The 16,477-nt window shown below is 38.1% G+C and overlaps 1 protein-coding gene and 2 pseudogenes across 2 annotated transcripts in view; 1 reads left to right on the top strand and 2 right to left on the bottom strand.

Moving 5' to 3' along the window:
- LOC138171080 (cadherin-10) overlaps positions 1 to 16,477 on the bottom strand; it is a 313,231-nt gene that overhangs the window by 115,682 nt on the left and 181,072 nt on the right. The gene's annotated exons all lie outside the window — the stretch shown is intronic.
- LOC138171084 (adiponectin receptor protein 1 pseudogene) lies at positions 2,059 to 7,398 on the top strand (annotated as a pseudogene).
- Positions 14,076 to 15,036, bottom strand: LOC138171064 (prohibitin 1 pseudogene; annotated as a pseudogene).

Below are 16,477 nucleotides of genomic sequence, written 5' to 3'. Positions count from 1 at the left end.
TGAGAGAAAGTATCTTGAGGAGAGAACCTAGAATGGATACCTTGGAATTTTTGATAGCATGAAGAACACAGAGATAACAGAGTTACAAGATAATTATTGGAGTCATGAATCAGAAAAAAGAAGGTCTAGAGTAAGCAGAAAGAGAATATACATGATGAAAAGAGAGATTTTTGGAAAGAGGTAATAAATGAAATTTAAAAATTAAATAATAGGACTAACTTAAGTTAATAAAATGAAAGTAACTGAAGGGATAGAGTATTGCAGTTACAGCACAAGAGGAACCTTGAAACTTTCTTGCAAATTTTAAATAGATTTTTTTTTCTTCAGGATAAGAAGTGCATTTTCAGTTGTTCACAGAACTGATAGGGCAGGTAGGCGACACAGTGGATAGAGTGTGAGACCTTGAGTCAAGAAGGCTAGTCTTCCTTAGTTCAAATCTAGCCTCAGTCACTAAGTAGTTCTGCCACAAAGTAGTGACTCTTGGCAAGTCAATTAACTCTGCTTGCCTCGATTTTCTCATCTGTAAAATGACGTACAGAAGGAAATGGCAACAACTCCAATATCTTTGCCAAGAAAAACACAAGTGAGGTCACAAAGAGACAGACATCAACAAAAACAAAAAACAAAACAAAACAAAAATACAGAATTGATAAGATGCAATGGTATTCACTTTTGATTTCTGCACACATTATTTAGAATTCACACTTACACAATAACTAAAATGTTACTTTAAATTGCTGCTACCTTGGCTACAATTTTGAGGCCTTGAATTTTTGGAAAGCTGTGTGGAATGCTCTGCTGGTGTTTGTAGCTGACCTTTTTGATGGGGCTACTCTATCACCTGCAAACCCACCAAGCATGCCTTCTTCATTCTGATACAACTTACTAAGTATAGGATTGAAGATCTTCTCCAATTCTTTCTGCTGATGCTGAAATTATTGCTTATTAACAGTCTGGTTGTTGTTTTCCTTCATTTTCAAAGAGGATCAATAACTTCACAGGGTGCTATCTAGACTCCTGTGTGAATTGACTTTAAGTGAGGTGGAATTGCACAAAGTTGTCACCTTCACTGTCTTTCAAAGTCATTTAAGTGACTTAAATGACTTCTGCCAAGACAAAACTCAGGAAAAAGGGCAGTGGCCTGGGATTTAATATATGGCCTTGGCATCTTCATTGTCTAAGCAAACTCTAAGCAGTGCACATAGCTTTCTTCAGTTGCCTTTATGTCCATTGGAACAAATAGTTTTCATCTGCCCATTCCACCAGGGGAATATTTTAGCAGTCTGGTAAGAGCCAGTCAGTTGATTATTTGATTATATTTGTCAAGGATCTTTTTTTGTCTTTTATTCCAGTTTTACCTACACATTTCTCTTCCTTTATTGCAGCATTCATGTTGAAAGCATAATATTCAAGTGAATTCTTGGATTTGAGTGCCCACCAGAAATTATTCACCAAAGTCCCCTAAACCTGCTAGAAGGGGACCCCTACCAGGGTCCCTGGAAACCACCTAATAGGCCATAATAGTGAGGGAATGTTTCACATGTGTTGCTAAAAGCATACCCCAGATACAAGTCTGTTCTTGTGAGGTACCCAAGACTTTACTAGAAATGGTACCCCTGCTTGGAACCACATTTTGTTGATCAGCAACACCTACCCCTATAAAAATATGCCTGACAGAAGACTCATTGCTATCTTCTCTATTGGGGAGGCAGTCACGGCAGTTAATAAACACTCCTATCAATTGTAATTGGCACTGCTGTCTTGTTATTTCTCGGATGTCCACTACATTTTGAAGGTTCCACCGAGATAGCCTTTGGCTTTGTATTGACAACTGCACCAGGCTCCCTGGAGGGCTGGGAAGGCAGTCCACCTTTGGGGAAGCCACCAAGTGAAATTCCTCGGGCCCAGGCTTGTATTTGTTTTCCTGAGTGAACCAGGAACCTGAGTTCTTCCCAAATTCTTTCAATTTGGTCCATGAGAGTTTTTGTTTTGGTGAGTTCTCTTGTAAAAAGGTAAGAGGCTAGGCTGCATGCAGCAATAACGTCCTTACTGGCCTCCATGGGATGCTGTCAGAGTGCCTTGGTAATTTTTTTTCTTTTTCAATTTTTCAGCGTTTCTATCCCTTTACTCTTTGTCTGGTTTGTGCTTTCTGTATACTAGGAGTCACTGTAGCCTTAGTTTTCATTGTACCTTTAATTCTTTGTTCTATTTGGGTCTTCTGTGTTTCTAATTGTTTATGTAACTTTAATTTTTATGGGACAACAGCCATCTATACTCCAGGGGAATGAAAGCCCCCTGTACTATTTTCTGAGGAACTTTAAGGAGTTCCAAAAAACCACAGAAGATTAATAATCTCTTAAGGAATGGCTGTTGGCAGAAAACCATTTCTCCCTCTACTCCTTGAACTCCTGCCAAAGTTCTCAAAGTAAAAAGACAAATGGACAGAGAGAGAATGGGAAATTTCTCCCCTAAAATCTATCTAAGGGAAAACGGGTCACTTCAATGATCAAAGAGAAGTAGGTTTCCAAGTTGCACTTTGAAATAAGACTAACACAACTCTTTCCTGGGTCACAGAAAGAGAACTGTGCAATATCATTGGGAATATAGATCCAGGTAATTGAATTCCTTCTGGTTATTATTTGGCACCAAGAAAAAAAATTTAGTTCTGTGTAACTACAAAAACTGAAGTTTAAGCTTACCAGCTTGGTTATTCAATTGTTCTGTTTCAAAGTTCAAAATTAAGACCATAATTGTTACTGGTAAATAGTTGTATTATCTATGTTGTATGAGAAAGTTTCTCTTAAAGTCTTGGAGTTGATCTGAAATTTTAAAGGGATGAACACCTAAGAAAAGTTTAGTTGAGCAAAAGGTCAAAAAGAAATCCACTAACATTCTCCTCCCCATAGTCCTACCTCTGGTGAGGCTAAACTGCGGTGCCTTCTCACTGTGATCCAATTCTGACCAGACCAGTGCCACAGTGACAAGTTACAACTGCTAAGATTCTCTTCCCTGTGGTCCAGTTCTTCTTAGCTGGGGCTACAGAGACCTCCCCTTTCATCCAGCTCTGATGGAGCTGAGGAGACAGTAAGAGGTTTGAACCACTAAGATATTTTTTTCCCTCTACTGTCCAGGCTATAACTGAGCTAGGGCTGCGGTAAAGTTAATTTGAGTTAACCTCCTCCAAAAAGAAGAAGGGGGGAAGGTACAAGTAGCTATGTCAGAGCTACATGGGCTTGTCTTCTGCCTACCTGAAAGGTTAACTTCCTGGAATAGAACATTTTTTTCTGAATGAAGTGGGAAAAGTTAGACAAGGGAAAATAAGCTTGTGAAACAAAGGTACAAACACAAGTTAATCATTATCCCATATACTAAGCCTGAGATACATCCGAGCTCCTAAATTAAAATTATATTCTTTCCACAGCCTAAATAGTTTAGTAAAAGGATACTTGACCTACCTCCCATCAGAAATAGTTTAAGATCCCCAGGTATTGGGAAGCCCATCCCTCTAAGTAAGCAGAGCCTGAAGTTTTTACTTCAAGTTTCCCAAACCCTCTCCTCAATGCTCCAGGCTAAAAATCTCCTGGCACTCCCTAGTTGAGCACTGCCCTTTTTTCTCCCAAACTGATCACCAAATCAGGGTCTGCTACAAAGCATTCATAGAGATGTATTTGATAGAGCATAAGCTGATTGAGTGTGATGAATTTGGAAAAATGGAGGGTTTTCCCCTGAAATATAGAGTTCACTCTGTACCATGAAGCCCCAACTTCAGTACCATCTAAGAGGTCTCTTCCTTGCTGCAAATAATCACTTTGCTTGTTCCAGTGCCAAGGAATTACAGAAGGTTGCTAAGGACTCCTGGAAACAATGGAGCAGGGAGAAAACAACCCAGAATATAGAATAAAAAGAGAAAAACAAGAGAAGTACAGCTAAGAGAAAGATGAAAGAGAGAAAATCAGCAAAGTGAGAAAAAGCTTGTCAGTGAGAAACAGTGTGTTCCAAACTCTGCACTGATTGGTTGTGTGACCTAAAATAAATCATTTAACCCCGAGTCTCAATTTATCTGTAAAGTGGGAGATGAGAAAAAGAGAGGAGAAAATGAGGTCAGAAGTCAACTAGCCTCTTCACTTGGTAAGATCAATCATTCTTATATGTAATTTGGAAATGCAATTAATGTCATCTTATATGTAATTTGGAAATGCAATTAATGTCCTCTCGCAGTTTATATTATTGTTGTATTTCTACATTCTATTGTTGTACATTGTAAAAATTGTATTTCTACATTCTATTGTTGTATATTGTAAAACCTGAGTGAGGAAAAAAAATTGTGTAAGACCAGTAGTGCTACTTTAAGCCTGATTTGTAATATGTATATCTGTTATTTAGAAAACACTTATAAGAATGTTAACTAAGCTATTTTGGGCTAATATTTTAATGCTAAAACCTAAAATTGTTAATTGATTACTGTATGAAAACTTGTCTGACTAGTTCTGTCCATTCTGAGCAGTCTCTCCTGCTTACAATTCATATAAATTTTCCTTATGTTGTAAAATTGTCAAATCCCCTGGTAACTATTTCCAGGCAAAGTAATTCAGCCTGAGAAGGGAATTTGTTTTAGTAAATGAACCTAACTTGCTAAGAAGTTGCAAAGATCAAAAAGGATTTCTATAAACTGGCTTTTATATTTTAGAAGGATGGTAAATGGAATTCCTTACATTACAAGATCTGATACACCTTTATTACTTATTGCAGCCCCATGAGAATAGAAATAATTATAACTGGCTCTGAGAGGTGATTGGTGAAGCTTGCTGTTTAAGGTAAAAAGCACTTGGGACCATGACTAAATTTTATTTTTAGTCTGAATTTGGGTATAGTTGTCTGCATTAAATCAGTGTCTGAGAGGAAATGCCACTAGCTACTCAGAGGAATGTGATCCTGTACTGTCAACAGGTGGAAGTCTATATTTGGTAAAAGGCCAAAGGGACAATCTTAGCCTCTGTCTGGCATGGGATCCCTCTTGGCTCAGTTTATCCAGGATGTTCCTTTGAAAAGGAATGTTTTCCACCTATTCCTGAGTTTAGCTATGAGACAGAACAGATGCTGCATGAGATGGAATATCTGTAACTGTACCTGAATTTACACAGATCCAAGGAGGTTTCTCCTGGCATATTTGGAATGTCACATGTCCCTGCTTTTTCCTTCTATAACAGGTCCCTATGCTCAGAGCAACTAATCAGTAAAAGATATGAGCTCTTTCATGTTACCTTATTGGAAAATCTAATAGGTATTATTAAATATAATAGGTATTATATTTAGGTAGCCTCAGACCTGAGCTTAACCTCTGACTACTTGTATGCAGAAACACCTTTTTGCTGGCAGCCCCCATTTTAGTCCCTATCCTAGTTGGCCTTGGTATGGTAGGATCGGCAGCAGTGGGTACCACAGCCCTAGTGAAAGAGAGAAGTCCCCTGGACTCAGTTGAGTCCGAGTTTCAACTATGAACAAGAAAAGGAGGGAGTGAAGTGCCCACCAGAAATTATACACCAAAGCCCCTTAAACCTGCTAGAAGGGGACCCCTACCAGGGTCCCTGGAAACCACCTAATAGGCCATAATAGTGAGGGAACGTTTCACATGTGTTGCTAGAAATATACCCCAGATACAAGTCTGTTCTTCTGAGGTACCCAAGACTTTACTAGAAATGGAACCCCCCCCCCCCTTGGAACAACATTTTGTTGATTAGCAACACCTACCCCTATAAAAATGTGCCTGACAGAAGACTCATTGCTGTCTTCCTTATTGGGGAGGCAGTCACCAGGGTTAACAAACACTCTTATCAATTGTAATTGGCACTGCTGTCTTGTTATTTCTTGGATGTCCACTACAGGAAGACACATTGTCTTTGTTTCTCTTCTTCAGGCTTTTATTTCCCAGCTTCCTTGACCATACACACAATATCTTCTTTACTCAAACAATATTTGGCATGGTGACCATAATTTCCTTGCTTCAATCTCAGGAACAGCCCTGAGGTAAGGGGGAGGGAGGATTCCTGAAAGCTCAAACTTTCCAATCAGGTTATTATACTTTGTCATTGATCTCTCACCTTCATTGTGTGCCGTGGGAGGGTGGGGGGGCACATCTGATTGGTTGTTTCAGTAGGTTTGTGTCCATTTGGTAGGGATGATGATATTTTCTTTGATTAGAATTGTCATAACTCCATCAGTTTCAATACCAAAGGAAATAAGAGTGATATCCAAAAAGCCTGAACATTCCCAGATTTCTCTCCAGACAAGATGACAGTCTGGCCAGATGGATTCATCACTGGCAATAGTCTCATCTAGACTGATACTCTGGTTGAGTTCTACATAAGTTTCTGTATTTGGGAGACATGAGTGGATTCCACAGACCAAGATAATGTCATCAGTCTCTAATTGATATACTTTTGTGTCCCTTAGGCCCTTTCCCACATGGTCAGGCGTGGTCCATGGAAGAAGTCAACATTCAGATCTTCAAAATGGAAACAGATGGGGGCCGAGGAGCCAAAGCCTCCTCCACCACCACTGCCATGTTGCCTTGTCTCCTGCCTCTGCAGAGTGGAAGTGACGCAGCAGAAGCTCTTTAGTGCTCCTTCCAATTGGTGCCTGGGGTCCAGCGGGGCGGGGCGGGGCGGGGCAGGCGTTTCACTGAAACTGAGGCTGAGGCCAAGACTAGAGTTCTGCCTGCTTTAAGAGAGTCTTCCAGTTCCACAGGGAGACTGGCAATATTTGGGCCCATCTGCCTGGAGAAGATAATCTTTGCGATTTTTTTTTTCTGGACTCTGTGCTCTGCCTCAACTTTTCCTGACTGTTTCACATCATCTGTTGTCAGTGAGAAAAAGTCTCTAGGATGTTTTCCAAATTGGACTATTCGAGGATTGCTCTACTGATCACGGGGAGCTTTGTTCCCTGACTATTACTCTTCTACTTCTCTCTGCAGACACAGCTCATCTACCTCCCCATTGTCTGTGTCCTGGGCATCTCCGTCATCATTATGGCCCAGTGGAACTATTTTGTCACAGCCAAACACTAGCAAACAAGAGCCAGAGTGTTCCGGGGATTTGGTTGGAGTGGGGTTGTGCCCACAATGCACTTCACCATTGCAGAAAGCTTTGTCAAGGCCACAACAGTGGGCTGGATGGGTTGGTTCTTCCCTTTGTCTGTGATGTATATCACTGCAGCTGGTCTATATGCTGCCCAAACCCCTGAGTGCTTCTTTTCTGCAAATTTGATATATGGTTACAGTCACATCAGATTTTCCATGTCTTGGTGATGATGGCAGCCTTTGTCCACTTTTATTGCATTTCTAACCTTTAGGAATTCCATTATGGCCTTAAAGGTGGCTGCATTGATGACACCCTTCTCTGAATTCCCCCACCACAGGGATAGAGGAGCTTCTCAAGTAATTTTTAAAACCTTTATTTGCTTAAGCAAAAGGACTACTTGAGTTATCTGTTTATGGAAGAAACTTCTTAGTAAATTCTACACTAACGGAGCCTCAGCTCATTCTTGTACCCAGTGGCATGTCAACTCTCAATTTAAATATTAGGAACTGTAGGAGATAGCCTACTTTAGTCATTTCTCTCCTCAGAACAACAGCCAATTGCCTCACATGGACAGTGTTTTTTAAATCATGTTCAAATTCCCTTCCACCCTCCATTCTCCAGTCATTTTGGAAATAACCAAAGAATTGGGTCTCTTCAGAAATTCTGTTTCTGGAAGAAAATAGTCCCTCTTTCCTCCTTTGTAACCTGCTTTATAATCTATTCTTTTCATAGCACTCGTTTGAAAACCATCATAACTTTGTCCCAACTTTCCAGGGCCTTGATCTGCATATAGAGCATTAGGAACAAAGCCACCCATTTTTACCAAGCTGGCTAATCATGGATGTGTTTCCAGGCTTCATCTAACTTGTTTTGATTCTCCCACCACCACCATATCCTCCCAGCAAAATGATGTAAAATTAAAGTGAAATAAAATATTTAATAATTAATGCTAAGCTTTAAAAAATGGGAATGGGTGATAGAAGCATTGAAGCTGATACCATCATAGAAGGAGTCAAACTCAATACTGGCCTGGGTACTGGAAGAGAGGGTACTCCTTGCACATTCACAAGAGTTGTTCAGTTTACAGGCATCCCTCTTGTTCTCATTTATGTCCTTCTTATGCTTTTGCTTCAACTCAGCAAAGAAATGGTTGACCTTGTGATCATCAAAGTCTTTATCATACAAATGAGTATTTCTAACTGTGGACTTGACTTCAAATATGTCATCTTCAATGGTAAGAACAGATATCAAAAGTTCTACTTCAAAGATCAAAGATCAACACATTTTTCTTGACACCAAAGTTTTTGTCCCAGTCATAGGCAATATAGCAAGAGTTGTCTCATTGATCTTTCAGAGCACATTGAAACAAGGAAAGCTTCCAGAATTTTTTTTTTTGACTTAACATTGGGGAATCATTGAGATAGGTAAGTACATACAGCAGCATTTGTAAAAGACTTCCAAAAGAAAGCTTTGCCAATTTCTTTTATTTTGGTCAAAATTATAAAAGATACTTCTAGGTATGAACTTCTGCTTTCCTCCTTATGCCATTTGGACTTTAGGCCTGCCTGAAATTCATCGCGATGAAAACCCAATGTTTCTTGTCTAATTTTGCAACTGAATCACCAAAATATTTGGCATCAAAGATTGTACAAGTTGGGTTCATTTCAACTTAACTCTTTGCAGTGTCACCTGGTAAACATTCTGTATTGGGGAAGGCAGTGTAGCTGAAAGTAGTCTTATTTCTTTGGTCATTAACAAGGATCTTCACTTAATGTCAGAGGGACCATGGGTGGACACACTAATACATTATTGGTGGAGCTGTGATATAATACAATCATTTTGTAAATAAATTTGGAAATGTGTAAGTGAAGTGACAAAGATATCTAGAGACTCCATTACTGAGTTTGTAATTTAAGGAAGTAATTGATAACAAAAAAAAATCCCATCTCTATATATTCCAAATAATTTGTAGCAACATTTTTGTCACAATTAAAAATTGCAATCAAAGTAGATTCCTCTCAATTAGGAAATGTTTAAACAAATTGTGGTACATGAATGTTATGATATATTATTGTGCTATAAGAAATGATATTATGAATATATAAAAGTATAGAAAGATCTTTGTGAACTAATTCAGTGTGAAGTAATAAGAAAAATATAACAATATACAAAATAAATATAAACATTTCATTGGAAAGAACAATGATACAAAATATCAATTATTTATATTTTTGTATCAAAAGTATATGTGACAAATCATACTTGATTTGTTACATATCAAAATGTCAAAAGTATATGTGACAAAATTATTAAGTTCAGAGAATCAAATAAATATGAGGAGACTCTCCCCAACCTATGTATGACTTCATGAATTTGGGAGGTCTACAGGTATTACACATAGTTTCCTACTTGAAAAAATTATTGATGAGTTGTATTGATTTTTTTTCTCTTTTTTGTCTCCCAAAATATTATATGTTATACAGGATGGATCTCTAGAGGAGAGAGGGATGGGTTGGGGGAAGGATAAATAGGATACTCTAGTGATTTAAAAAGGACAATATATCAATAAAATTTATTTAAAATATGCTAAAAAGAAAGAAAACTGTCAAACAAAATATTTTGTCTGACATTATGAGTGTTACCCCTATTTATTTGTTTTTTTTTTTTTAACATTAGCTGAAACATAATATATTTGGTTCCAGGTCCTTACTTTTACTTGTGTGTTTCTCTGCTTCACTTGTGTTTCTTGTAAACAAAATATAGTCAGATTCTGGTTTTTAACCCATTCTGCTATCTGTTTCTGCTTTATGGGTGAGTTCATCTCAGTCACATTCACAGTTATGATTTTCTAATGTGTGTTTCCCTCCATTCTAATATACCTTATTTCTCTATTTCTCTCTCTCTCTCTCTCTCTCTCTCTCTCTCTCTCTCTCTCTCTCTGATGTCCTAAAAAGTATGTTTTTTTTGTGACCAACACATCCCCCAATTCACACCCCCTCCTCTTTTATCTCCCTCTCCTCCTAATTCCTTTTAAGCAAGATAATTTTCTTTATTAATATGAGTGTGCATATTATTCCTTCTTTGAGTCAATTGTGAAAAGAGTAAGGTTCAAGCTTTACCCTTTACATTCCCATGTTCCTCTTCATGTAAAAGCTTGTTCTTTTGTACCACTTTTATGTCAGGCAATTTACCCCCATTCTACCTCTCCCTTCCCCTTTTTCAAGTGCACCCATCTTTCTCAAGGCTTATTTTTTAAAATCATCCACTCATAGTTAAGTCACACCTGTGCCCTTTGTTTATGTACGCTTCTTTTAACTACCTATAATGATAAATTCTTAGGAGTTACAAGTATCACTTTCTCATGTAGGAATGTAAACATTTTAACATTATTGAATCCCTTTTTCTCTTTCATGTTTACTTTTTTTATTCTTCTCTTGGGTCTTGTATTTGAAAATCAAATTTTCTATTTAAGTCTGATCTTTTCATCAAGAATGCTTGACAATTCTTGGTTTAATTAAATATCCAGTTTTTCCTCCAAGAGTATAATCAGTTTTTCTTGCTAGAGTATTCTTAGTTGTAATTGTAGCTCCTTTACCCTCCAGGATATCACATTTCTAGCCTTCCTGCCCTTTAATCTAAAAGCTACTAAATATTGGTTTTTCTAAGTGTGGCTACAGAGTATTTGATTTTTTTATCTTGTTGTCTGCTTGCAATATATTCTCCTTGACCTGAGAACTGTGGAATTAGTCTATACTATTCCTGGGAGTTTTCATCTTGGAATCTCTTTCCGAAAGTCATCAGTAGATTCTTCAATTTCTATTTCACCCCTAGGTTCTCAGATATCAATGCAGTTTTGTTTGATAATTTCTTGAAATATGATGTCTAAGTTCTTCTTTTCCATCAAGCCTTTTAGGTACTCCAATAAGTCTTAAATCATCTCTCCTTGATCTGTTTTCTAGGTCAGTTTTTTTTTCAATGAGATATCACACATTTCTTCTATTTTTTTTTCCATTTTGGACTTTGTTTTATTGTTTCTTGATATTTCATAAAATCATTGGCTTCTAAGACCTGCCCAATTCTAATTTTTAAGGAATTGTTTTCTTCATTGAATTTTTGTACTTCTTTTTTCATTTGACCAATGCTGCTTTTTAAGGAGCTCTTCTCTTCAGTCCATTTTTGTGCCTCTTTTACCATTTGGATAATTCTCTTTTTTAAGATTTTCTTTAGTATTTTTTTGGTTACTCCTTTACTAAGCTATTTATTCTCTCTTCATGTTTTTCTTGCATTTCTCTTATTTCATTTCCCAATTTTTCTTTTACCTTTCTTGTTTTATTTTTAAAATCCTTCCTGAGCTCTTCAGGAATTTCTTTTTTGGGTCACTGACCAATTCATATTTTTCTTTGAGGCTTTGCATGTAGCAGTTTTTTCTTCATTGTCCTCTTCTGATCTTTCCTGTCACCATAGTGACCTTTTTAGTCAGGTTATTGTTATTGTTTACTCATTTTTTCCAAACTATTTTGTGATTTACAATTTTATATTAAAGTTGTGCTCTGCTCCCAAGTTCGAGTGGGTGCTGTCCCAACCTTCAGGCCTTTCTTACTGTTGTTTTCTGAGCTGGCTCTGGGAGGTATTTAGATTTTCAGTTCTTCCGAGGTGGTACTATGCAAGCAGAGGCAGGGTAACTGCTATCTTGGCCTATGTTCTGGTCTGTGAACAACCACAAGCATTCTTCCCCACCCTGGAACTGTGACCCTGCTTTCTTTCAGTCCCATGTTAGTAAATTAGTGCTTCTCTAAGCTCAGGGGAAAGCAACATCGAACCATATATGGGCAATGTTACAAGAGTCTTGCCCCCGATACCAGAAAAGAGTCCCCTTTAATCTCCTTGTGAACAACTGCCCAACTCCCTTACTTTTTGTTGTTTGAGAGCTCCTGAAGCTGCTGCTGCCCCTGATGAATTGTCACTAAATCCTGCTGGTGGCAACCTGATATGCCTGCACTGGAGTCAGATTTGACAACAACCCCACTGAGACTTACCTTTCCTGCTAACCTTCTAAATTGTCTTTTTCTGGAAAATTGTTTCACTTTGATCTTTTGTTGGTTCTGCCTATATAGAATTTGATTTGAGGCATTATTTTAAAGTTTTTTTGGAGAGGAATTTGGGAAAGGTCAGGTGAGCTTTTATTCTGCTATCTTGGCTCTGCCCCTACCCTGATTCTTTACTGAATGATGGATGTAATGAAGAAGTTTGGGGTGCTGGGATGACTAGAATGCCAATGCAGAGCTGCAACTAATTCACTCACTCAAGCCTTCCCTTAGACAAGTGGTAAGGTTTATTGTGACTCCAATAGAAGTGGGCAAATTTCTAAGGAAACCTGCCACTTAATGGGGGTGATTCTAAAACTTATGTACAAAAGGAACAGGGAAATGAATGTTAAACATTCTAATTAGGTAATGTAAGAGGTTCAGGTGTCTTTGTGAGTAGGCATCAGTGATCTGTGGATGGGAAAATTCAGGGAATCAACAGAGACAACTTTGTTGATATTAGGCATTAAAGGAGAAAAGGTAGTTTTTGGTTTAGTTGCCAGAGGCATAGACCTTGGACAGGCACCAGAGACAGGATCCTTCAGCAGTCACCCTGGGAAAGAGTCCTTAAACCAGCAACTTGAATGGATGGCTTTTATCTGAAGAATTACAGGTTTAATTCTGTTTGTACCTGTAACAAGGAGAGAATTTTCTCATGATGAGTGGGGTGGGGAAGAATGGGTTACCTATGTATGGTCTTAGGGCATTTCTGGGTCCAGTTTCAACCACCTCATCAGTAATACCAGTATAAAATAAAATCTGCAATTTTCTGCTAAACGTCAGAGGTGTCAAATATAGGTGAGGTAAAGAAAAAATCTTTCTTTTTTTTCTGAGAATTGGAGGCTTCTTACCAGGTTGGCTTCAGGATAAAGAAAGTTTCAATCAGAGTAATTCTAGAAAACTATTCACAAATTTATTTTAAAGGAGGAGGGAGCATACGTGCTCATAAAGATTTGTTTTAAAATGATTAAAACTTTTAAGAAATATGACTTTTTATAAAATTCTACATATTAAGGTGTTGTTTTCAAATTAAAACTTATAAATCATGTCTCTAAGACTAATTCTTATTGTTTATAGAAACTTGATCTCAGAAGAAGACAACATTGCATCCAACAGGTCCGGCCCTCAAGATAGACTGCTATGCTTTATCAGTACAAACCCACCCCAAACCAATGCAACAGGCTATCCTGTATTGTCTCACATTTCAGCACCACTCCATCTTAATACAAAGAAAACTAAATGATAAGTTCAAAACTTCCTTTGTTCATAAGCAAATGAATTGCCATCATAGGATAATGGATAATGATGTGGAAGGGATTTCTGAGGCACTCAGTCAAACTCCTCCATTTACAATTCAGGAAGTTGACACAGGAGGTTGTAACTTGCCCAAACTCACACAGGTAGTAAATTTCAGAGTGAGGATGAAAACACCAGTCATATGAGTAGCAAGGTGTTATTTCAACCTTTTACCATGCTTTCTTCTGGAATACTTTAGTTTGAATCCTTTCTTAGACACTCCTTAGCTTTGTAGTCCTAGGGAAATCACTTTCTTTTTGGTGCCTCAGTTTTCTCATCAGTAAAAAAGACATGATAATATGACCTACCTGAAAAGGTTCTTGTGATAACCAAACTAGCTAATATTTCTAAAGCGTGCTGCAAGCCTTAAAGTCCTATTATATTTATGTAAGTGCATATATTTGATAACATCATAGGTATTATATGATTTTTACTCATGGTATATGAAGAATTTTTGGAGCTTATCCAGGAATTGGTACATTGGGCCATAGGCAAAGGCTAGGCCCGCTTAACTGGTGATTTAGAATACACATGATAATCAATCTTTAGAACTTCTACATTCATTTTAATTTTATTTCCCTTGCTTAAGCTGAATCATTAAATCTCACAGTGATTTTGGATGGGGGGACAAGGAGGCTGTGGATTATATCATGGCTGAGTGTAGTAGGATTAGTGGGGCCGTAGGCCTCACTGGGGAAGCTGGAGGAGCACCGACTGTCCGGCCGGCTGGTAGGTGATGTTCCGAGATCGGGAAAGCTGGTATGCGATGTCCTCTGCAGCTTCCAGCTTACGAAGCTCTATTAGGCCATCTCCAGCTGTGGCCAATGAATAAGCAATCAGCTCTGCCTCTTTGGAGTCACCCTCAGCTGAGATGATGGCTGCTTTCTTCTGTTGCTCAGCCTTTTCCACTACAAATCTGGCCCTCTCTGCTTCCTGCTGAGCCACCTGTTTGGCTTCTACTGAACTCCTTCCCAAAGGTCAGATGTGTCAAAGAAACGTCATCTAGGATGAGCACAAAGGTTGCCGCTCACACTGTGAGGTCATCGCTCACTTGCCTGGAGACTAGTTCTCTCTGGGTGATCAATTCTCCAGCATCAAATCGAGTTACCACTGACTTGATGATCTCAGTGGTTATGGAGTGCAACACCCGCTCATGGTAGTCCTCACCAATGCTGGTGAAGATTCGGGGCAGCTGATTGGCAACACCTCAGAAGAGAATACGTAGAGTGATATTGACATTCTGTAAATCCTTGCTACCAGTGATTACTGGGACATTCTGTGGCCAGGAACGGCAGTCAAAAATAATTGGTTTTTGTACCCACGGGATGAGAAAATGAGTCCCTTCCCCTACAACTATGTCTTGGACTCCATGGAACCTATCAAAGATGAGAGCTCGGTGGCCAGCATCCCCATTATATAAAGCAGAGTTGACAACTCCTCCTACAACAGCTAAGCCCAGGCCAAACTTGCCAACATCTTCAAACAATTTAGCAGCCATGTCTCCTTCAAATGGTCTTGGTCTTCTGCTCTCTCAGACCAGACAAAACTCTGACCTCCACATGAATTCCCCAACCCTGCTAACTGCCAGAACTTCTATATTCTTTATAATACTAGGGTGTTTTGTAATTGAAAGGCCTACTTGGAGTGTAATGATAAAGACTTCTTTCTGCTTAGGTGTTGTCTAGAAATATCAAAGTATAAACAGCTGATTCTGCATTAGCCAATGTGCAAGGTACTCTAAGACACTTAAAAGTAGAGACACAATAAATATTCTTAACTTTCCCCTATTACTGATTTTGAAGCATAGCTCTCAATTTTCTTTTTCATTAAATCACATAAGTATCGTTTTTATCTCCCTTGGTGATTTTAGGACATCTGGGACATATCATAGTTCAGTTAACATCATTTCTCCAGCTGTTCTCTAAACTAGCAATAGTCCATGAGCTGAACAGACATCAGGACACCAGGGTGTGCAATCCTAATCTTTTACTGCCAATAGATTTCTCAAGCTTATTTTCTCTAATATCCACTATAACAAAGTTACCAGGATGTTTCCGTGCTCCAGTGAAGCTTAATATCTCCCTTCGACCATTAAAAACAAATGTTTAAACTGATTTTTAGAGAAACATATTATTGTTCTCTTAAATAAAAATACCAGAATGAAGGCTGAAGAGAATAAAGTATTGCTCCATAATGGCTCTGATAGATATCAGTGGAGGGAACATTCACACAGAAGAAATAGCAGTTCACATCACAGCATAGCAAAGTCTAATTACTATATATTTATGAAACATTATTGCTGTAAAGTTCAGATATACTTTCACTAAAGTAAAAATAATTTAAAATTATATTAATATCATATATTTACACAGTATATTATCATTACAAAGCACTTTACATAAATTACATCTTTGACCCTCACAGTGAGTAGTGTATTATTATCTTCATTATATATATTTCCCTTTAATCCAGGTGAAATATGAGAAAAAGTGCCACTTTTTCCCTATAGGTTAATTTTCTTGAATTAAACTTATCAGCTGAAGTCTTAGTACTTCATTTTATCAAGTGTCTTTTAAAGTTAATATTAGTTAGATTTTATTGACATCTGGACCTGGTAGCTAGGTTGAATATTTGTTCTTCACAATTGGGGGTGGTGCAGTTCACATTTAAGCCTCCCAGTGAAGAAGAGAAATATTATTCCATTATAAATCAGTTTCCTGCCTTTAAGGAGAAAATACCATTCCATCAAATCTCCAGCCTAGTCTCTTTCCTTGAAACTATATCCTTGAGAAGAATCAACCCTGAGGCCAAACACTTGTGGACAATGAAAACTGAACTCATTCCTTAATTATTAACAAGCTACCTTGGTCATAACTTCCTCATCCCAAGGATTGACCCCCTAGCTGGTATCATTCAAACGCTGTTCTCAGTTTTACCCTTCTCATCCCTTATTTCCTTTCTTCTCAAACCATCCCCTTCAATATGACACTCTATAGCTATCTGTCCTTTCCACTGTGCTCT

Source organism: Petaurus breviceps, unplaced genomic scaffold (genome assembly GCF_028583685.1).
Source record: "Petaurus breviceps papuanus isolate PSGF00001 unplaced genomic scaffold, PetGlider_PUasm1.0 41, whole genome shotgun sequence".
Taxonomy (NCBI): Eukaryota; Metazoa; Chordata; class Mammalia; order Diprotodontia; family Petauridae; genus Petaurus; species Petaurus breviceps.
The sequence above is the reverse complement of the archived record's forward strand: the minus strand, read 5'-3'. Positions and strand labels throughout refer to the sequence as shown.